At 42.3% G+C, this 24,001-nt stretch overlaps 1 protein-coding gene across 2 annotated transcripts in view; it reads left to right on the plus strand.

Annotated features, from left to right (window-relative positions):
• Window positions 1-24,001, plus strand: part of CHD7 (chromodomain helicase DNA binding protein 7) — a 197,471-nt gene that overhangs the window by 25,446 nt on the left and 148,024 nt on the right. The window contains exon 1 of one of the 2 annotated variants that reach the window (XM_077166843.1): window positions 11,941-18,015. The exons of the other annotated variant lie outside the window; for it this stretch is intronic. The gene's annotated coding sequence lies outside the window, so the exon portion shown is untranslated. Of the gene's footprint in view, window positions 1-11,940; window positions 18,016-24,001 lie in introns of those variants that run through there. 2 annotated transcript variants of the gene reach the window in all.

The following is a 24,001-nucleotide window of genomic DNA, read 5'->3' on the forward strand; positions in this document are numbered from 1 at the left end:
GGAAGAAGCAAAGGAAAAACACAGAACAAGGACAGAAGGTTATTTGTGCTTTCACTTTCCTACTGTACTACTTATGTTTTAGAAACCGTGTTAGGATACGTTCTCGAAGTCCTGTTTGGTTAAAACTCTTTCAGTTGAAGCTACAACCTCTCTACACCCATCCCCCTAAGGAAAAAAGAAGTTCATGGTGCTTCCATAGCCTCAGTCACGCAGGTCTGGTTCTATTCCACTGCATCGTGAAATGGATGCCACCATCCTGTCTTTCAGTGTCCTCTGGACTCCCCGTTGTCCCACCCCTTCCTCAGGCTGGCCCTGCCTGCTGCCGCCTACCAGCTGTCCTGCCATCTTGGTATCATCTCGGGCCGCTTGTCCGGGCCCGAAGCTCCCGCACTCTGCCCCACATCGGCCAGTTGTCAAGCCTGGCCCCTCGAGGTTCCGCCTCATCTCCGGAGCACGTCCTGACGCTCACCTCTTCCTGTACCTGACTTCATTCTACCAGGTTAATCCCTGCGTAACCCTGTCTCAGCCCAAGTCTGTAGTTGTGACTGCTCCACTTGTTCCTTCCTTGATCACGTATTTCGTCTCACCTTTTCTACGGTATTGGCTGTAGAATTAGATCAGTTGTCTCCTGTTCATTCGTCGATCCCCCAGAGAGCAATCATTGAGTGTCTGTGGGCTGAGCACCGTGCTGAGTGCTGGGAATACAGGGGCCAGCAGAACCACACCTGGGGCCCAAGGCCAGAGAATCACACAATATGTAAGGGTGCAACTGTCAACATTGTTTTAAAAAAAAAAAATTACATGGTGCTATTGCCTGTGCAGGGAAGGGATTTGACTCAGTTCAGGACATGGAGAAAGCCTGGCTTGATGTGGCGTGTGTCCAGTGGGAATGGGTCCCCTAGTGATGGCTGGACATGGGCAGCCGTGAGGAGCAGGAGGGGTCCTAGGTGACTCCTGGGTTTCTGGTTGGCCTGAGTGGCCGGCCAGCAGGGACACTGACATGTATAGGCCCCACCCCTCTGACCCGTGGTGGTGCCCATGCAAATTAGTAACAGGGACCCCTTTCTTTAGGGCACATGGCTTAGCTGGTGGAATATCGGCTGGATTTTTATACCCCTATGCCTTGTATATGTCACTCATATGTCTAGCGGTCCAGGCCTGTCACCAAGGCACAGGCTCGCCAGCTTCTTCCTCCCCTCTGCTCAAAGCCTGATGAATTCTGTTTTTTTCTTCCCCTTTTATTTTTGATTAAGTGTCAGAGAGGTGGGGAGGATGCACCTGAGAGGTGTCTGGGAGAGTGAAGGGTGACTGATGGCATAGGACTCCCGAGAGGGGAGAGGAGCTGGGGCGCAGGCCTGGAGGGCCTGGCCTCAGCTGGGAAGAGCCGGCCACTCTGTGGTCACCCAGAGGCAGAGGGTGGGTGGAGTGGGTGCTCCTGAGTCTGGGAGCCTGACCGGTGGGCCCCTCCTTTCCCAGCAAAGTAGAAAGTCAGGGTGCTTGTTTATGCCTCCCCCCCTCCAGCCAGAATGTAAGCTCATTGAGGGCAAAGAAGTTTTTCTGCCACAGTTTGATTGATATTTGCTAATTGTTGGTTTCAGTAAGCAATTGGACTAATTGAAAAGTTGAGATTTGCGACTTGGGATTCATGCACAATTGCTTCTAAAAGATCACTCACTATTTTTCCAAATTTGCAAAAATGTTAAATGCTATAAACGTATCATACATACTCAGTCATTCCTGACTACTTCCTGAACGTTACCATCTTAAGATCAGTGAGATATCCATAAATACAGCCTTCATCGAGTGCAAATGACAGAAATCATGCTAACAATTTGCAGCATGGACAGCAGAGAGAAATGCATGATTCCTACTCTTTGAGATTTAGAATATAATGGTGACAGATGTAGAAGCGAGAACAGAGGGGGAGGCAGGTACATGGAATAATGATTCTTAACTTCAATCCCTATGTGTTGATCGAAATTATATACTAAAATGCCTCACATTTGTACCATGTTTTATTGTTACTAGGCACTGTAACACATGTTGATACCATAATCCATCCAGGAGAGGTGGCATTTTATAGAGGAAATTCAGGCTTTTTGCAGGGCCACACACATTGCAGATGAATGAGACAGGCTTGAATGCAAGTCTCGTGATTTCAAAGCAGAATTAAGTACCCTTCCACACTGGGCATCCTGAAAGGGTGAGTTATTATTAATATTACTTTTTAGTGGACCCTAGCTATGCAGTTCCAAAAAAGACACAGTAATCCGAACACACAAACTTTCTTATGCTCTGGTGATTATGCTCATTTGATGTGCTTGCTGTTAGTGTTGTAGCAAGTTTTCTAATTAATATTTTGTTTTCTAATTATGCCTATACACAGCCATTCATAATGAAGTTCGAATTTGGAATAGATGGCTGAGCCATTATGAATTGCTTACGTTGAAAACATTCAGGAGATAGGAATAATTTTGTATGGCACATTTTTATAGGATTTAATATTTTTGCAAGCTTGGTAAAGTAGTGGTTTTTATAGTACCAGGGGATATTTTTGTATTTAACTAGGATTTTGCCCATAGTAAAATAATAGTAATAATAATAATAATACAAGCAGTGTGTGAACACATTGTCTTGAGAGTTTGTGACATAAAAACAAAAGGTGATGGCTATACTACAGAATGTCTGCAAGCCACTGGCAGAACCCTGCAAACTTCAGAAGCTCCTGGATTTCGGACTTGTAGCCTCCAGAAGTGTGAGACAATAAATTTTTGTTATTTTAAGTCAAAACAAAACAGAACAAAATCCCAAAAGGTGACAGGTGACACTGGACCACTTATTCTGTAATTGCATGCACTGAGCATCTTGTTAATAGTGCATCTCATTTTGCTCTTATTATTGAAGCCATAATAAAAAATAAGAATTAGAGTTGTAGCATATAAAAAGATAAATTAGAGAGGAACACATTTATCTTCAAAATACAAGGACAAAACTATAGTTACTTAACTATAGTTTGATGATTTAAGAAGCTTTTAACCTATCAGTGAAAATATTTTGCCATTTTAAAAAGTTTACATGCTGGAGTTTTCATTCATGAAGGAGAGAGAAGTTATTTTAACATTGTTTACTAAAGATCCTTTAAAATGTATATTAATATTAGGATTCTGCATAGGCACTCCAAATCTGTAAGATCTGATGAATAGTAATAAGAAACAACTCTTGAGATTGTGTAGCAGCGTCTTGGAGCTTGTTTGTTCCTACTCATTTTAATATTGCATCCACAGAGGCTGAAATAACAAATACTGACAACACTACTTTTATTGATAGTGATTTCAATTAAAATATCGTGGGCTTGGACCTCCAGCAGCCTTCCTCGATTGGCAGCTCTTTCTGCTACTGATTGTCCCTGAGTGACTATTCTCTAGTCCTGCCAGATTTAAGAACGTGATTTACCTCCTTTTCCTTGTGAAACGGTACAACTTTTGCTATGTCTCTTAATGTAACCAGTATCTCATTTACTGGTTAATAGATTGGACTAATGAACAAAGTTTGCATGTTGCTCTTCTTATAAAAATCCTCTTCGAGGGATCTCAATAGTAATTTTGAAGGACTGATCAGCAGGGCTGGGTAGCTATTGAGAGAGAACTCACCAGGCTCTATAGACGGTCTACTTTGGCAAGGCATTGTGCTCTGCCCTTCCAAATTGGAATCAAACACTAAGTGTCTAGTCAGTCAAAGCATTAAGATCTTAGACATTTGTAATACATGGCCAGTTAAAGTGTTGGGGGTGTAGGCCCTTGGAGGGATTCCCTGTTGTGTAGGATTTAAAGAGTGAATGATCCTCGGAGATAGCAGGTGTTGGAGTGGAGAGGAAGAGGAAAGGAATAAAGTGTTGTATTTGAGAAACAGGAAGCGGTTGGTCTGGATGGAAGAGAGGAGATGTGAAGATTAGCTCGAGGCGGGCGTTTTGAATGCACCTGGGTTTATTTAGCATCAGGGAATCCCCACAGTGTCCACACTGGTCTGGGCACGGTCAGGGCACGGTGAGAGCTGGGATTGGGGTGTTGGATGCTCTAAATCACATCCTGCTTTCCCCCCTGATTGTCCGCATCTAGTTCTTCCAGTGACCCAGGAGTTCAGGCTCCACTTCATCTTCAACTTTCTCTCCCTTTTGAACCCTTGTTGGGAAAGTTGTCCAGTTTTGCAGGCTGTGTACCCCTGGTGTGGTGTGTCTTGGTTTCCTCCCACCTTCCAGCATCGACTAGTCCTCTTAACTGGACTGTTGCAAAGACTTCTTACATGGATTCTCTGTCTCTCCATGGGGATTTTTTTTTAAAATATAATTTTATTGAGATATTGTCACATGGCACATAATCCACCCAAAGTCTACAGTCAGTGGTTCACAGTATCATCACACAGTTGTGCATTCATCATCACAGCCAATTTTAGAACATTTTCATTGCTCCAGGGAAAGAAAAGAAAAGAAAAAGAAAAAACCAGAAACAAGAGAAACCCAAACACACCGTGCCCCTCATTGCCCCCATCACTGGCCCCTGCTCTGGGTGCAGGACTTTCGTTACTGTTGGTGAAAGAATAGTAAGATATTACTGTTAACTATAGTCCATAGTTTGCAATAGGTGCTCCCCCCCCATAGACCCCTCTGTGATTAATTCCTTGTAGGAATGCTGTCCATTTGTTCTAGTCCATGGAAGACATTTTTAAAATTTGGACTGTTAATCTCAGTCATCAGCCACCGCAAGATTTGCCGAGTTGTACAGTCCCGTGTTTTAACCTCTGGCTTTCCCTCTGGTGACACATATGACTCTGAACTTCCCCTTTCCACCACGTTCACACACAGTTGAGCACTGCCGATTATCCGTGGTGGCTTCTCAGGGCCCACACCTCATCAGTCTGCACGCCTGCCCCGGCGTCCGCCCCTGGAGAGCGGCGTGGCGGCTGCCCCCTGACGTTCACAGCCTTCCGCTCTCACCGCCCTCCCGGCTGTCTGACCATCACACCTACTGTCCCCTGAGTACAGCCCGCAGGCAGGCTTCCCTGGGTTATTCATGATCGCCAAGCCCACCCAGTAGTTTCCTTCTTCCCTGTCTCTGTACCTGTTTCTCCCTATTTCAAGGGCCCTTTCTATCCGCTTGCACCCATCGTTGCCTGGCAGCATCCTCCTCTTCAAAGCCTATTTCGAAGTCTGTCTCGTGAGCACGGCCACTTCTGATTCTTTTCAGCTGAATGCAGTTTCCTTCCCTTGGCTCGTCTTCTCTTTCTAGTTATTCGAGCACCTGTCCTCTTGCTAGATGGGGCTCTCAGGACACATGCCTGTGCAGGGCCTCGCTGCACCAAGCTCTCAGGTGCCCAGGCCAAAGACCCGCCCGCCTGACCCTCACGTGTCCCTTCCTTCTGGGAGGCTTCGTCCTGGTGCTCCCCCTCTTCCTGCACCGTGCTGCTTTTGCAGAATTTGGGAGAGTGTAGTGCACGGATTTATTTACATTCCTGTTTTCTTCTGGTACGTAATACACTTCTTGAAGGCAATCTGGGGGCTATTTTAGTATATATTTTTTGATTAATATTTTCCTAATTATGCTGTCAAGGTTTAAGATCTGACTTCTAAAGTAGATGGTCACATCAGAAGTTACCTAATAATTAACCTAGGCACATTTGTGCGGCTTGTCATATTTTGATTAACTTGATAAAATGGTGAATTCCCTGAAAGGCAAATCCTGTGTATACTTGACTAGAAGTTAGCATGTGTTAGAGGAAGGTGGGGAAGATAAATATAGTATAAGAATCACCGAAGCTTGTATTATTTTTGTATCCTCTTAGCAGCCAGCAAACCGCCCATAGTAGAAGGTTTGCATTTGGTTAAATTGAAGTAAAAGCTCTGTTGTTTGGTAAAAAGCTGTTACCTTTGAACCAGGTTTTCACAGCCTTAAATCACATTGGCCTAATGGCTTCCCTTCTGACTCTGAGTTCATCAAGGATACCTTGTTTCCTCTGTATTCCGGGACCTACCTGTGCAGCTAGCACAGTGTCTGACATCCTCTGTGCTTTTTTAAGTATCTTAATAGAAATTGAAACTGTATTTAAGGGTGAAAGGAAACTTTAGTTACAATTTATTGTTCTCTGTAGAAGTGATGATAGAAAGGGATATTTAAAAATTGCGATTCTCCTACAGAGCAGTTTAGAATGTGTCTTTTAATATGGTCATTTGCATAAATCAGGCCTTTATAGTTATTATTAATAGTGGGTATTTAAGAGCAGAGATTCACAAATATAGGTTGCTTTTTGGGGGGATGGGGGGGGAGGACGGTCTATGGGCAGAGAATTGAACCCAGGTCTCCTGCAGGGCAGGCGAGCATTCTATCACTAAACCACCCATGCACTGGGTATAGGCTGCTTCTTAAGAGTAGTTTGGGTATTCTTTCAAATCTCAGGTTTTAATTTCTTTAGTGAAGTTGTTTATGATACCTGTTCTTGGAGTGATTATAAAACTTTCCTCCGTTTTTAGGGAAAGAATTCTCCAAACACCAGTTTCTTCTTTACATTTCCTTATCTAAAAAGTTATTTTCTATACATAAGTGGGGATGGGATGGGGTGGGCAACTCCTTGAACAAAATTTTAGGTGTTGGAATACATGCTCTTAATTCATTAGAATTCTTGTGCAGACTTTACATTTTTTTCTTTTCCTTTGTTTTGCTGGCGGTGTCAGTTCCAGCAGCAGTGTTCTTTTCAGTCACACAAAACAACATTCGTTCTCTAGCTGTTAACCTGATGGAGAACAGGGGCCTTGATGTTCCTGTGTGTACTCATATACTGAGTAAGTTGCACAAGGGGGCATTCATTCAAAATATACCATTTATTTCTTTCTCCTTGCTTGTGGGAAAATGAGCATCTTTCCTTTCTTTGCTGTCCCAATTGCACTAACTGATGGTAAATTGCCATTCTAACACACAAGTGAATTTTTTTGGGGGGGGGGGTTGCATGGTCCAGGAATCGAACCCGGGTCTCCCGCGTGGAAGGTGAGCATTCTACCAGTGAACCACCCGTGCACCCCCAATTGAATTTGATACGTTTAAAATCCAGTTCTAATCATGATTCAGAAACGCAGTGTCTTTTGTTGTTGTTGGGTCATAGATCTGTTTTTTCAATCTGCCCTTCCCTGTATTTAGACATTGTGTTACGGTTCACCTAATGCCATACCTAAATCATTAATCTTGAGGCGTTTTAAATGTGAATATTTGTGTCATGGGTGATGAGCCTGAAGCCTTTTGGACTTAAAGGCAGCACATTTTTCTAAGAATCGTATGCAATGTGTATGAAGACCCCACAGTGTGGATGCAAGAGTGCAGTACAGAGGCCTCCTGTGGGAGGGCCCCAGCCGAGATGGCGGTGGGTGCCGGTGCCCCCACCTCCCAGGTTCCTGCTTAAAAGCAGGTTGGGAAAGCCTAGGTTGTGCACATACACCTGGCACACACTTACGTAGGCAGGAAAGGCACATAAGAAGCTTTTTAAAGTTGATTAACTTTGGAGACTAGGACCGGGATGGGGTTGAAAGAGAGAAATAAAACTGTTATGTCACTTTTTACTCCTTGCTGCTGTTACATTATCCCCTGTCATGTCATAACTTACTTTTACTCTAAATAAAATAGAACCAATTAAGATCCTGTTAAAAAGTTCTGTGTAATAGTCCAGTATTCCCTTCAGTTCTGCTCTACTTATTAGTAGCTCCAAAGTCATGTTAAGGGAAACTAATAACAGGCTGTACTGTTCAGCTTTAGAGTAAAACAACACAGAATAACTGGTGACCACGTATTAAGGACTGTTGCTAAAAGACTTCTGTGCAGTCCAGCACCACAGTTTTAAAGGGGGGGAAATAATTGTAACTCCTGGAGAAAGAATCTCCGTGGCCTGCACAATTCTGTTTCCATGTGGATGATCTGAGAAGGTTTATAATGGAGTCCAAAAGAGTTCCAAGGCAAGGCAAAGCAGCCTCATCAGATACAGCTTTGCGGCCTCATGACTTATAATGAGGGTGGCATGTAATTAGAAATTGTCCCTGTCTTTTCTGAGTACTGATGAAAACCATGGCTCAGAGGTTAATTCAAATAATAATTAATATTGGTCTCTGTCAGTACAGGGTGGTAATGAAATCTTTCGTTATTTGATGACTTTGACTTTAAATGTTGAGCAAGGAGTGGAAATGGTGTTATCCCTTGCACTAATTATCAGGAAGAGCCACCAAACTGAACCCAGTCGGTGAAACACGCTGGCCGAAAGATGCTGAACACGAAATTTCTCTGCAGCCTCTAATTGCCTACAATAGAACTATAACGTGACTTAGAGATATTAGTGTAATTTTATTTCGAAAAGTGATAATTATTTGGGGTGAGATATTAGGGGGGCACTAGTAATTGGTTCTTCCTTTGCAGATGGAGGACGCTTTTGCCCTTTGCTTTTCCTCCTGAATGTAGCATTTATTATGCAGCATTAAATACTCTGTTAAACCTTCATGGATTAAAATATATGCATTACTCTAAAGACAGAAGCATCCAATGGCCAGTAAGCTAGAGAACCTTCCATGTCAATTTCAAGCTTGAAATTCAATACATTACATTTATTGAGCATTTTTCTTTTATCGATGAATTAACAATGAAGTAGAAGATTTGTGGTTGCTATTTAAGAGGGCTGTTTGGAAATGCATAAATACCTGTTAACACAAATCAGCTGTAGCTTTTAAAAGCTGCAAATGCCAAGTTGAACTGTTTGACTAAAATAACTTCGTGGGAGGAAGATGTTTAGGCAGGACTGTTTTTTAAAAATAATTACAAATGTTTTGTTGAATAACTTGCTCTGAACTCATGATTTTCTCTTAAAGAACATTCACTGATGGAATTGCCACAGCCTCATCTCCTTGGGCACGTTAGGTGTCATTTTGAGCAGCATCATTTTTATGGAGAAAAGTACCAGGAGAAAAAAAATGAATTTATATGGAGTTTAGGGCGGGCCACGGTGGCTCAGCAGGCAAGAATGCTTGCCTGCCATGCCAGAGGACCTGGGTTCGATTCCCGGTGCCTGCCCATGTTAAAATAAATAAATAAATAAAAATAAAAATAGATGGAGTTAAAAGACTCTGAGATGCTTCTGATGCCCAAATCATGGGCCATTTCTATCAGATGCAAAAGTAAACAGAATAGAATCAGCCATGTTGTACCTTCTACCCGGATTCATGAACCCATGGCCAGTCTTATTTCATTTGTCCACTCACTGGCTTCTCTATCTTCTGTATTATTTAGAAGCAAATCCAAGACATCATATTACTTTTTTTTTTTTTTTTGCATATTTCAGTATATAGCACTAAAAGAAAAAGACTCTTTCCAAATTAAATGACTGCAGAAGCATGTGTGGACATTTTAGAAAGTTTTTTTTTAAAATTGCAAGGTAATAAGTATATTTTCTTTTCTAGAATAGTAAGGCATATTTTCTTTACTAGCATGGACTGGGTGATAGGTAGTTGGGCAGGTAGGATCAGTAGGCTTAATTTGATTTTAGGAGCAATTACAGAATTCTGAAATGTGAATGAATGGCAGGATCAAAACATTATTTTATTTAGGAAGTAACATTCTCTTTGGATGTTGGTGTAACAAGCACTTAGAGGGTAGAGGCTTTGGGGAGGTGGAGAAAGTGATTAGGAGTTCTTCTAAGTGATTGCTGTATGGGACAAACCAACACACACTCTAGGGGAAGAAATCAGGAAGTAAGCATCATGCTGAAACCAGAGTGACTTTTCAAAAAAAAAAAAAACAACTATGTCTCTGATCTTGTCACTCCTCATTTAGTACCCTGCATTGGCTTCTTGTTGTCTTGGCACAGTCAAAACTTCACTGTCTATCTCACCCCTCCAGCTCCCCCAGGACCCTGGCCCACGCCTGCCAGCATTACCCATGGATAGCGACAGTGCCCTTTGCTCACAGCCTTGTGTGCGCCATGTTCTCTTGCCTCGGTGATCGCTTTGGTGGCCACTCACTGGGCTGCAGCCCTGTTCACCTGTCTTCCCTCACCTGGCTGCCTCCTGCACTTCCTTCGGTTCTCTTGTCGCTCAGAAAGACCTTCCCGGACTATAGCTCTGGTCAGACCCCTATCAGGTGGGCTCCTGGTAGTGTACCTGCAACTGCCTGTTCCGTGTCTGCCTGCACTGTTCCAGTGCCAGCTATGTGCTGAGCCCTCTTAGATGTCTGCCAGGTGTGTGAGCAGACGGAAGGACTGAACCAGCTGGACAGGGCAAGTGGGGCAGGGAACACCGCAGAGACTGTTCTGCCGGCAGGGACTGAGAGCTGGAGAGAGAAATATTTTGTCTGAAGCACTGGTTTTCCCGATTGATGGGATAGCTAAACATGTGTCTCCTGTGATCACGGCGAAACTGACCAGAGAAAAAGGTTAGAATTTTACAGGGAATGTTAAAAATCCACCGCAGCAACACTGACACAATTTGCTTCCACCGAGAGGTGTGCATGAAGAGCTGGCCTCCTGGGCTAGACCGCAGTGTGTTTGGTTAGTAGGGCTGGGTGAGCCATTGCTGCCCTTCCTATTGGGTGGTCTCCCAGAGAGAATCAGCTCAGCATCTCTGCAGCCTCCAGCTCAGCCAGGGGACTCGCCAGTGCACACAGGGCCTCACCTGCACCCAGCGTCTGTTGGTTGACAGGGACTTCCCTACCTTTGGGGGCAGCTGGGCTCACAGTGAGAGAGCCTTGTCCACTAAAGGTCCCTCCCTGGGGGGCTGTCTTCTTTGTTTTGACACAGCTAACTTTTTTTTGTGTATGTGAAATATGTGTATATACATACATACATACATACCAAAAAACCGATAAATTTCCAAGTACATTTTAACAAGTAGCTATAGAGCAGATTTTAAAGTTTGGTATGGGTTACAGTTCCACAATTTTGCCTTTTTTCTTCTAGCTGTGCTCCAAGACACTGGAGACCAAAAAAAAAATATATCAATATAATGAGTTAGTAGTCATATTCATTTGTTAAATCCTATCTTTTCTGTTATACTTCTACTTTTGTGTGTGTGTGTGTGTGTGAAAAATAACATATATACAAAAAAGCAACAAATTTCAAAGTATATCGCAACAATTAGTTGTAGAACAGATTTCAGAGTTTGATATGGGCTATAATTCCACAATTTCATGTTTTTCTTCTAGAACACAGCTAACCTTTTGAAGCTGCCTAGAACAAGATTTTTCCTTTTTGTGTGTATGGTAACACTTTACGTAGAGAAAAAGAAAAACACAGAATATAGGCATGGGATATAATGGGGAAACCCTAAATACAGGTATAGGAAATTTAAATTTAGATTCTTATTTGTTTCTAATACCACTATATATAATAGACAGACACTAAACTTCAGATTCAAGCTTCCTTCCTTCATTTATTTGTTTTTTTTTTTCTGGGTGTGTGGTCCGGGAATCGAACCCAGGTCTCCTGCATGGAAGGCGAGCATTCTAACCACTGAACCACCCTTCCTTCATTTATAAAAGGAGTTAACCCTGTACCTTCACAGCCTACTGCACAGGACTGTGCATTGCCAATGGTGGCAGGTGTTAAAATACTTCACAACATTCTCCAGGCTAATCTTAACTTCTCCACCATTTCCTGGACTTTCTATTCCAACCTTGGAATGTTCCATGTCTCACGTGCTACACCAACTCTGTCCTCAAATCTTTTGGGCTCTACCCTCAAAACTTAAATACAGAACCTCTGCTCCCACCACCCTGTCCCCAGCGGTCGTCACTTCTTGCCTGTGGGAGTGCAGTGGCTTCTCAACAACTGCTTCTGCCCCTGCTCCCTCAGTCTGTTTTCAGCATAGCAGCCAGAGTCCTGTGTCAAACCCTAAACCCAATCGTGTCCCTCTTCTGCTGGAAACATTCCAGTGCCCCCTTCTCCCCCAGTTACAGCCCAGCCCTCTGGAATGCCGGTGGTCCCTGTGCCCTCTACCCCAGCATTGTCTCCAGGGCTCCCCTGGGTCCCGGCTCTGCAGTCCTCTCTCCTCCTTCTGGAGCTGGCTTCTCTGAAGCTTCCTCTGGAGCCTCCCCAAGGTCCTCGTCTCCATGAAGTCCCCTCCTCAGCACCCCATTTCATGCTGCAGCCCCTTTCGCCAGCACTTCCACCTCCTTTCACAGCTGTGATCTTCCTCCTGCACTTACCTCTTGTTTACTTCTGTTTTACTTATTTAATTGATATATTCCATCCTCACTAGATTTAATTAAGCTCCGTGAAGCAGGGAATTACCTGTGAGGTTTACTGATGTATCCACAGTGCCTAGAACAGTGTTTCACATGTGGCAGGTCCTTGAAAAATATCTGTTGCTTGAAAGTATATGGAAGCTAATCATTGGAGGGAAAAAAGTCTTTTGCTCTCTTCTTTGTAGTGTGCATTTTGGGGGGACCCTATAACTACGAAATGTTACAAGAAAGATGGCAAATGTTAGAATGCTGTGGCTTTCAGGAATTGAAGACATCTTTTCTCTTTGAGGTAGTCAAATTAGCAACCTAATTAGTGAATTCTGTTTCTTGCTCATGTTTGGATTTAGATTTAGCCTTTTGGTTTTTTTTGTTGCTGAAATAATGCATGGCATTGGTGTGTCCTTCCTCAGGGTCTCATATTGGGGGAGGGTGGCTGATCTTAACTTCTCCACCGTTTCCTGATCTTCCTACTCCAACCTTGGAATGTTCCTTCTCTCATTTTTGAGCCTTTTTTAAAAAGTGAGTCCTTCTGTGTATGTGTTAATAAAAAAACTATTTTGCAGTAAATTTAGACCTACAGAAAAGTTACAAAGATAGTACAGAGTTTTCCTATCTACCCATCACCCAGTTTTTCCTGGTCTAAACGTATTAACTGGCCATGTGACATTTGTCAAAACTAGGAAATTAATGTTATTGCATTACAGTGAACTAAACTGCAGGCTTTATTTGGATTTTGCCAGTTTTTCCACTCATGTCCATTTACTACCCCAGGATTCAATTCAGGACCACATTGCATTTTGTGTGGCATCACTTTTTTCTTGTTTATCATGATAACACATGTACAACACAAAATTTCTCACTTTAATCACTTTCATGTGTACAATTTAGCGATATTAATTATATTCACAATACTGTGCTACCGTCACGACCATCCATTACCAAAAATATTTCATCACCCCAACAGAAACTCTGTGCTCATTGAGCAATAATATCCCATTTTCCCTAGCCTCTGTAATCGGTGTTCTGTCTCTATGAATTTGCTTATTCTAGGTATTTCATATAAGTGAAATCATACATTTGTCGTTTTGTGTCTGGCTTATTTCTTTCAACATGGTGTCTTCAGGGTTCAACCATGTGGTAGCATGTATCCGAACTTCATTCCTTTTTATGGCTGAATAATATTCAACATTATGTACCTATCAAATTTTTTTATCTGTTCATCTGTTGATGGATACCTCAATTGCTTCCACCTTTTGGCTATTGTGAATAATGCTGCTCTGAATTTTGGCATACAAGTATGAGTCCCTGTTTTCAATTCTTTTGGGCATATACTTATAAGTGCGATTGCTATGTTATATGGTAATTCTATTTAGCTTTTTGAGGAATGGCCAAAACTGTTTTCCACAGTGGCTGTGTTGGTGGCTGTGCCACCAACAATGTATGAGAGTTTCTGTGTGTCAACATCCTAGCCAGCACTTGTTGTTTTCTGTTTTGTTTTTATAATAGCTGTCCTAGTGGGTGTGAAGTGCTATTTCATGGTCTTGATTTGCGTTTTCCTAATGGCTAATGATGTTGAGTATCTTTTCACCTGCTTATTGGCTGGCCATTTTAATAGCTATCTATTTGAATCCTTTGCCCATTTTTAAACTGGATTGTTTGTCTTTTTGTTACTTGAGTTGTAGTGGTTCTTTAAATAATCTTTAAATTATTAAATTGTAGTTAGATACATCATTTCCAAATATTTTCTCCCATTACATAGGTTGTCTTCTCATTTTCCTGATAATCCCCATTGATACACAAAAGTTTTTAATTTTGACAAATTCTAATTTATCTGTTTTTTTTTTTCTTTTGTTGCTTTTGCTTTTGGTATCACATCTAGGAATCCATTGCCTAATACAAAGTCCTGAAGATTTCTCCCTGTGTTTTCTTCTAAGGATTTTCTGGCGTTGGCTATTATAATTACATCATTGACGAATCTTGAATTCATTTTTGTTTGTGGTGTGAGAGGTAGGGGTCTCATTTCATTCTTTTGCATATGAATATCCAGTTTTCCCAACACCATTTGTTGAAGAGATTATTCATCATGTGAGCTTGGCACTTTTGTTGAAAATCAATTAGCCATAGATGTTTGGCTGTATTTCTGAACTATGAATTCTATCCTTTTGGTGTATTTGTCTGTCCTTATGCCAGTACTACCCTGCTTTGATTACTAGTAGCTTTTCTAGTAAATTTTGAAATTGGGAAGTGTGAGTCCTTCAACTTTGGTCTTCTTTTCAATTTTGTTTTGTTCTGTAAGAAAGGCTACTAGAATTTTGGTCGGGATTACACTGTGCCTGGAAATTGCTTTGGATAGAATTGACATCTTAACAATACTGTCTTCTGATCCATGGACATGGGATATCTTTCTTTTTATTTAGGTCTTTTATTTCTGTCTGCAACATTTCATAGTTTTCAATGTACAAGTCTGAGTCATATATCTGTCTTAATGTATGAAATTATTAGAATTCTGTTCACAACTTTTGTTTATTGCAAAGTTAGAATTATAATGATTTGCTTCCTTGTAAATAAAGGGAATTGTATTACTGTGGTGCTTTCATTTAGGTACTTATTGCTGGTTATAACCTCAACACTGTTCGTTATTAGATTTGGCAATACCATTGTATAGAATTTTTCTTAGAGCTCCATTCCTTGATGTCTGTTATTTCAGTGCGTCGATCAGCACTGTATACTTTGTTTCTCTAGAGAGGCAGTGACTATGGTCCAGTGTACACGGACCTTGATGGTGGCATGGTAGGCTGCCCCCACTTTCTTCACTGCTACTTTCCATTTGGTCCTGCTGCCCCTCTAGTGGTTAAGTCACTAAACTGTAGTGTGTGCAGGTAGGAAATTGATATATCTAAGATCTAAGTTTGACCTTATGTCCATGGACGGCATCTTAAAATTTGGATTGTCAACTCGAGTGCTGCATAACACTGAGAAATGGGAAGGAATGTGCCAATTGGTGGAGGGGGAGCTTTGGAGATGACAGATTTCCTTTGATTTAGTTAACTCTGAATTATGATTTCAGATGAATGGACTGAAATCAAAGCAGAACAATGGAAAATTTGGGGACATCTTTCATTTTGAACTTCCACAATTGTTCAGAGATTTTAGATAGGGAGATTGTTTTTATACCTTTCAAATATTTGGAGCATGTGAAGGTTCAAAGATTTATATTTTTTCAAAATTTCCTTCAAAGCGAAATATATATCAGTCTCAGACTGACCCATTTTTCTATAACTAGAACTGATTAAATATGTTAGCTACAGTTTGTCTCGACTATCAATAATTGGTTGATCAACTCGTTGTACTGGGCACTCTGGGTGTCCTGGGAAGAGACTGGTGTGTGAGTGCAACTCGGACACTGCTGGGCAGGAGTGTCCTTCCCACGGGCTGGCACCATGTACCCTGACCCCATGGCCGTGCCCCCTTACCTGGAGAAAACTGAGGCTTTGCGGCACTCAGGGCCCAGCCAGGGCAGCACAGCTCGCAGCATCAGAGCTTGCATGGGAGTTCCATCTGTTTGACATAGAGAAAGAAATTGTGATCGGTTATATTCTAATATCTTTCTGATTATAAGTCATAATGCTTACTCTAAAATATTTAAGCCATAGTAGAAAATGCAGACCCCCACACCTGATAGATGCAGTACGTTATTTATCCTCATAGGCTTTTTAGTGGGAGGCGAGTTTTCACAGTGTGAACATACTACACCTATGCGACTTCCTTTTTTCAGATTTTGGGGCTGATATTTTTGTATCCATACATAGTGCTCTAACGTATCTTTTCAGATCTGAAATGACCACATCATATCCATGTAACTTCATTCATCTCCACCCCCCTCTTCAGTAGATATTTAGGTCATTTCCAGTGTTTCACTATCGAAAACAGTGCTGTGGTAAAGATTAGCCTTTTTCATACGTCTCTGAGCACCTTTAGGAGAAGTTCTTAAGAAGGGAATGTTATAGGGGTCACAGAATATGTTCCTTTAAATATGACCTGTCCTCCTACGTCACTTCCCCCAGAAGTGCTACATTTTTCCTAACTTGACCTCTCTGGATATTTTTGGTCTTTACCAACTTGATAGGTACCAGAGGCCCTGGGTATCTTCCCATGTGTGCTTTCCAGTCTTTTCGTATTTCCTTTCAGCCTGTCCTCTTGAGGATTACATTGCCCACCCCTAGCTCCTGTCGTCTCGCCTGTGACTGCAGAATGGACATGTCCCTTGTGCTCTTCCGGTATAGAGGAGAGGATGCGGTCTATTGGTATATTCCCGTCTTTGCCTCCTGCCAGTAAGGCCTCTGTTGACAGGCTGCTCACCTTCACACCCTCAGTTTCTGTTCCCATGGCGGGATATCAAGGATTACATGAATAGTGTGTCTGAAGTCTTAGCACGGGCCGGCACAGGAGGAAATACCCAGTGTCTGCCACCATCATCGTTGGGTACCGGTGTGATAAATTACTCTCTTTCCTTCCTCTCTTCCCTACTTCAGTTACCATGAGCTCCTTTCAGTTGCTTTGGGTCTTGACAGCTTCTCTTTGTTTCTTTATGCTGCTGGTTCTGTGGGTGAGGTCTGGACCAGCAGCATTGGCTTTAGGGAGGGACCTGACCTCTGCATCATCGTTTCTAGGCCAGTGCTTAGTGCATCCTGGAGCACTTGTCAGAGCACAGATGGCTGGGGCTCACTCCTAGGATTTTGGATTTAGTAGCTCTGTGTAGGTCTTGCTACTAGCTCCCTCGTGATTTGTGGTGCTGGTGTAGGAGCACAGTTGGAGAACTCCGCTCTAGCTGGTTTCAAAGAGATCTCAAACAAGAGGTGGGCAGACTTGGGTAGGAGTCTGGCATTTCCATTCAGCAATGGAAGTTGCTTCAGCTCTCGGAGCCACAGTTTCACCATCTGTAAAATGGGAATACTGTTTGTGCCGTTTATCTCATGGGGCTATTGAAGCAAGATTCATAAATAAATGCTCTTGGGTCCTCCTGCAATCTTGATATAAAATAGTTGGTGCGGGTAGGGGAACACAGCATTCTTGCAAAAAGAGAACAAATGAATGAATGCCAAAGTATTTTAATTGTAAACTACGAAGCAAAAGTAAGGCCTTCCTCCCCTATCTTCCCTGGATGCTGCCTGGTTATCTGATTTGCTGGCTGTTGGGGCTTTCTCTTTACCAGTTACTCACTTCTCTTCTCAACATCCCCCATCCCGGCTCCCCTTGAAAGCCAGGCATTTATTCCTGTAGTCCTTATTATAGCATCTGGCTCCTTACTCTAGCTCTTCCTTGTCAAGGATGTTTGTGGCTTTTTTTGTGATGGTGACATTGGAGTTACTGAGTTTCTAGTTCTCCTACATGAATAAGATTTGTGGCCATGCTTTTCATGTCCAGGGTACTATGTTTAAAGGTCTTTATGTTTTTACTATGTTTAAAGTGCTTTATGACGTAAAAGTTTTAAATATATGGGTAATTATAGGTATATAGGTATATTTTCAGCCATGCTATTGACTAATTATAAGGAAGCTAATCATTTACAGCTGTAATTCTCAAACTTTGTTGTCTTAGCACCCTTTTACACTATTTTTTTTTTTTTTTTACATGGGCGGGCATCAGGAATCGAACCCAGGTCTCCGGCATGGCAGGCGAGAACTCTGCCACTGAGCCACCATGGCCAACCCACCCCTTTACACTTTTGAGAACCCCGAACAGTTCAACAGTCCTTATCTATGTGAGTTATATCTACAGTATTTACTACGTTAGAAATTGAAATTAAATGGAGACATTTAAATATATTGAATTCATAAAATAGCAATAAATCCATTACATTTTAATTTGAATAACATAATTTTTATGAAAAATAATTATTTTCCAAAGCGAAAAATGTTCAGTGAGAATGAATGGCATTATTTTATATTTTTGTGGCTTTCTTTAATGCCTGCCATAAGAGAAAACAGCTGGATTCTCATATCTGCCTCTGCTTTCAGTGGTGATGTGTCGTTTTGGTTAAAGACCATGAAGAAAATCTGGCCTCTCACAAATATATAGTTAGAAAGAGGAATATTTGGTAGCCTTCTCAAATAGTTTACAACTATATCAGAACTCTGCAGGGGATAGTTTAAGAAAGGTTAGTTGCATTGTGGAATTTGAAATCAGATCAGTGACATTTTTGTATTTGATTTCATTAAAATCCATTGGTGTATCTTGCACTTTTGGGGACTCTCATCATGCGTGGTGTTGTAATATCATGCATAGGTAATTGGGTTCAATTAGTTACATAAATCTTTCAAATGCTGACACGTTTTATTATATAATATATTTAAAAATCTCATTTGTTAATACCACCACCCATCTAATCAGAAAAGTCTTTTAAGTACCACCTGTCAAGTTAACGGTGGTAGATACAGATTTCCCAAATTCTGATTTTCCCTTGAAAGCCTGCATTTTATCGTTGGCAATAAAACTGTCAATTATTTCTCTTGGAGAAATACTTGTTTTGTTCATTTTTGAGAAAATACCTGCCAGATACTCAAGTCTTAATGACCAGAGTTGGTCGGTTATTTATTTTTTTTCCCAAATAAAAATGGTGTTCCGTGTTAAAGCTTGCAGCTCAATCACATAAGTGCTTTTCCTTGAGAATTTCATCAAGGACACTGGTAAGTGACACTGCCTCCCCCAACCTCCCCCACTCCCCTTACCCTCCACCTGAGTGCTTAACAATAAAGAATACAATGACTGCTAGGACATTGGATTTCTGATGGCAAAGGTGACAGCAGTTTTACCTACCATTACTTTTGCATAGTGTAACTGTTCACACAAAGAAAAAGACAAAGAATGTCTTAGTACTATTATGAAAGTAGCATTAATCTTATGAAACCCTTGAAATTGCCTTAGGAACCCAAGGCACACACTTTGAGAACCACTTAGAGCATTGCTGCAGTGGTTTTGTATCCAAACATCGGACTACAGGGAAACCTTTGCAGCTAGCCTTTTCCTTCACTGCTGATTGTTTGTGTATTTACCAGTGTAATCTGTAGTTGGCTTTTACTTTGTTTTAATCACCTGTCATCTGCATGGTTTGTATTATATGATTTTGGAAAATAAAACATTTTTGGCACAAAGATGTTTTGGTCCTTACCTTGGTTATTTAAGAAAATTTATTTTATATGTTAGAGCTATAGCTTAGAAATTAACTAAAAATTGGTAATAGTTTAATCAAAATAGGCACCAGGTTTTCTATCCTGGCCCCTAAAACATTTTATTTGTCCATTGACCTTGAATCAAATGGCTTGTGCCATTTAACCACCATCTGGAAGGGCTGCGAATGTTTAGGAATAATGACATAGAGAGAGGGCAAACTTCCTTGTGTATAGAAGGTTGCTCAGTGACATTTTGGGGAAGTAAGTACTCTGCTGGTTAGAAGAGAAAAGTTATGACATAGCTGACTTAACGTGAAATACACCAGAAATTATGTAAATTGAATGCTGTTTCCTTCACTGGAGTGACCTTGGGAGATAGTGCACTGAGTTTAATGGTAGCACCAGAGGTCAGAGTTTTTTTTTTTTTCCAGAATGTTTTTATACTTTGTCTTGTGGAATTACTTCAAGTCATGACTTGAGCTTACTCCATAGGTTGTGTGCTGTTTAAAATCACCTTGCATCAGATGCCTGCTAACATTTTCCCAGCTACACACAAATACCCCTGGGTAGTCTGAGAAGACCCAGTTGTCTAAGTGAAGACAAAGATGACCCATTCTTCAACAGTTGAGGATATTTATCGGAACCCAGCAAGAGTTGGGAGAAACCCTTGCCCAGAAGTCCTGGCCTCTGCCTCTGCCCAGCTGTGTGAACTTGAACGAAGCGTGTCACTTCTCTGTCTTGTAAGGTTGTTAGATTAAGTCTCTTAGCTCTCCTTTCTGGGATTCACGGACCTAGAGCCATGAGAGCAGAATTGTCTCCCTAAATCGGACAACTGGCTGCTCTGCAGCCTTGCTGTCCCTTTCCTCCAGGCCCGTCTCTGCCTTAGCCAGGCAGCAAGCTTCTTGGGCTTGTGATTTTTAAAAGGAGCTTTTCATTTTTAATACCGCAGAAGAGGTCTGAACCTGGTGGAACTGCATTGGAGTTTCCTACTCTCAGCTCCTATGAGAGGTGCATTGTGCTGTGTAGGTGACACTGGGGAGCAAGAAAAGTTAGATGGCGTGGGGTGCGAGTTGGTGCAGAGCCGCTGGGAGAACAGCTACCATTTACCAACTGTCTACAGTGCTCAAGGCGGTTTATTTACAGCCACGTGTGAAAACTGAATGGGATCACTTCTCAGCAGCTCTTGGAGGGAGGTGACTGTGTGCTGGTCTTCATACGGGAGGAAGCTGAAGTTTAGAGAGCTGCTCTCATTTGCCTGAGGTAGAGATAGCATTCGAGCCAGATCTAGCTGGCTGCACAACTGGTTTTTGACTTTCTAGATGTGCTCTTCCTGTCCGCCCCTCCCCCGCCTGTGGCAGTTAGTTATTTTTTTTCTTTTTTTCCCCCATGACCATCTTAAGATCTTCTAAAGTGTTGAAGAGACTGTCACGCTTAGGACATCATTAATCCCTGATGAGAGGTGATGATTTTATAAATAAACTGTTGAACTTCTATAAACTTAATTTTTGACACCGGGCAATAAAAGATAGAGATGAGAACATGCTGATGTTAAATCATAAACTTGTGTTGAAATGGGGTCTACCCAGGGCTATTAAAGATGTAAAATTGAGGGCAGATGTGCTCTAGGAAGAGTCCAAAACCAAATGACAGCATGTGCCAATGCAGGATTCAGGCCCTTCCAGTTAGCCTTTCCACTCCAGAACTAGAAACGCCAATTTTTGTGGATTATTTATTGAAAAGAACTCTTATCTTTTATTCCCTCAACAAACAAGCTCCTGCGCCTGCTTTATCCTAGCCACTGTGGTAAGAACAGGCGATCCCCCAGGAGTCCAGCCCTGGGCGAGGCACCAGTGTGGTAGCAGGGGCCCTGGGGGACGGCGGCTGGGCAGGCTGTACCCCGAAGCCCCGCCAGTGCCTAGTGCAGACCCCAGTGGGGGACAGGTCGCTCAGCGAGCGCCAGGGATGGTGGCAGGGCAGACTGGGCCCTGAAGCCCCACCAGTGCCAAGGGCAGGCTCCAGGGGTGGAGAAGCGGGTTGTAGGGTAGGAGGTGTGATGGAGGCAGCATCTGCCATTTGGTCTGCGAGGTTTTCAAGTCGTGGAAGTCAGGGTCAAGGACAGTGGGAAGAAAGCTCTAGTTTCTTGAGAGAGCAAATAGTTGGGAATTCGGAGGTCGGAACATCCCCAGTTAGACCTTTTGGATTAGTCATAGCGGAGAATATACATTTTGATCTACCTTTTATATCACTACTAAGCATATTTTTATAGGAATTTGAAATAAAATCTTCCTTGGCATCCCTGAAGAGGCCAGTTGATATGCACCTACTTTATTACTGGAAAGGAAATTGGAGGGGGTCACTCTTCTCCTGCACTGATTCAGCAAACAAAGGGAAAATGGAAAGAAAATGGCCAGCATCCAGCTCCTAGTCCAGTGTTTATAGGATGCCCTTTAGGTAAATTCGGAGCTGTAAATTGTTAGGATAGTGGGAGAGTTTGGTTCTGTACCAGGGAGCAGCTTTGCCGGCTGGAGGGAGGGGTTGTCGGAGGGAGGGGTTGTGCTGCCGCGTGTGTGCGAGGCCCCAGTCTGCAGAAAATCCCTTCCGGTGGCTCTGGTGTTGGCCCAGCCCTCCTGTCGTCAGGAAGGTCCTGGGAGGAGCGGAGCCCTTCTCTGGACCTGCGAGGTGTTCTCTGGCTGCGCTGAGGCGAGGGACGTCGTGGATCACAAGGAACCTGTTCTAAGAAGTGATGGTTTACGACAGTCGGTGTGAGACATGCACAATGTTTACTACAAAACCCAGGAGCTGCTATGTTAACAGTAATATTTTAATGATCTTTCATCAGCAGTTAACAAAGTATCTCACCAATGCTGGAGGTCAATAATGGGGGCGGATTAAGGGGTTTAGGAGGACTTTTTTCTTAATGTTTATTTCTTCTTGGGAGTGATGAAAATGTTTAAAAGTTGATCGGCTATCATTGATAGTTGGCACACAACTATGTGATGATACTGTGAGCCAGTGATTGCATACTTTGATGATTCGTATGGCGTGTGACTATATCTCAATAAAATTGCATTTAAAAGAAAAAGAAAACCCAGGGGCTAATTTATCTTTCGGGGTGGGTGGTTTGTTTGGAATTACTTCTAGCTCCTGGTAATTTTACACTTAAAACTGAAGCGTCACTGGATTATTTACCTAACATATGTGCTTTTGATTTATCTGTATGTTAGCATCCTTTTTTTTTTTCAGTTTTATTCATATACCACACTCCATACAATCCATCCAAAGCCTTCAATCACTGGCTTATAGTATCATCACAGTTGTGCATTCATCACCATAACCAATTTTAGAACATTTTCATTACTCCAAAAAAAAAAAAACACCACCAAAATATCCCATACCCTTAGCATTGGTACGGTACATTTGTTACTGTTGGTGAAGGAATATTAAAATATTACTGCTAACTGTAGTTCATATTGCAATATATATAAGCACTTTTTACTTGTCAATTATCAGTGCTGCTTGAAATTTTGGTTACATTTCGATCACTAGAAGCATGGATTCCAGAAGAGGACGGCTGCGTTTTGTGTATTTCTGATTGAGAAGCCAGTTTGCTTTGTGTCTGAGATTAGAAGGCCTCTGTACCATTCTGTCTCACCTGCTTCTCACCTCCCTCTCAACACTCAGAGAAACAAAACCCAGAGTGCTTAAGTGCTTGGGTGACATATTTTACATACTTAAATGTTTTATGCTGAAGCAGAACATGCTTGATGGTCTGTTCTGGGTTCTAATTATGTGCCACGTAACGTGTTAAGTGCTTTATATCCACCATTTAATTTTGTCCCCATAAATTAGACGTTGTGTGTGGGGGGTGTCTTATCTGTGTTGTACAAATGAGGAAATGAATGAAGTCCTAGAGAGGCTGAGTCGTTCCGAGCCCGGCTGGCAGACCTACCCTGGTGTCCTGTGCTCTCTGACTGTGAAAGCTTCCTCCTCACCACCTCCGCTGGCTTCCCCACTCAGCCCTTGGAAGCCACCAGAATGAAAGCACCTCCAGGTCTAGTTACCTATTTGCATCCACACCCATCTTCCTTATTTGCATCAACCCACTTCCGCAACGGCCCGTTTTCTTTTAACCTTTTTGGCTGGGTGATGGGCGTTGGGCTCTGTTGCCCTTCTCTGCCCTCACCACCTGAACTTGACCATTTGAGCTTCCGCCTCCACTTCTTTAAGGAAACTACCCTTAGCAGAGTTACTAGTATCCTGCTCATTAAGTCTGGTGGGACACTTTTCTCATCTGACTTTCCTCCTCGATAGCATCGGGACTTGTTGATCCCTTTCTTCTTACAGCTTTTTCTCCGCTCTTCCTTGTCTCGCTGGTTGGCTCTGAAGAGTTGGTATTTAGGACTCAGTCCTTGTTCTTTTCTCTTCTTACGCTAGACACGTTCTCTGGGTGCTCTCATCTCCTCCAGGACATGGCTCTCCTTTCGTCTGCTGTTGATTTAAATAGCCTTATCTTCAGCTCAGCCTTCTCTCCTGTGCTCTTCATGTTTATATTTACTGCTTACTGAGTAGCTATGTATG

The sequence above is a fragment of the Tamandua tetradactyla genome, chromosome 6, assembly GCF_023851605.1.
Source record: "Tamandua tetradactyla isolate mTamTet1 chromosome 6, mTamTet1.pri, whole genome shotgun sequence".
NCBI lineage: Eukaryota > Metazoa > Chordata > Mammalia > Pilosa > Myrmecophagidae > Tamandua > Tamandua tetradactyla.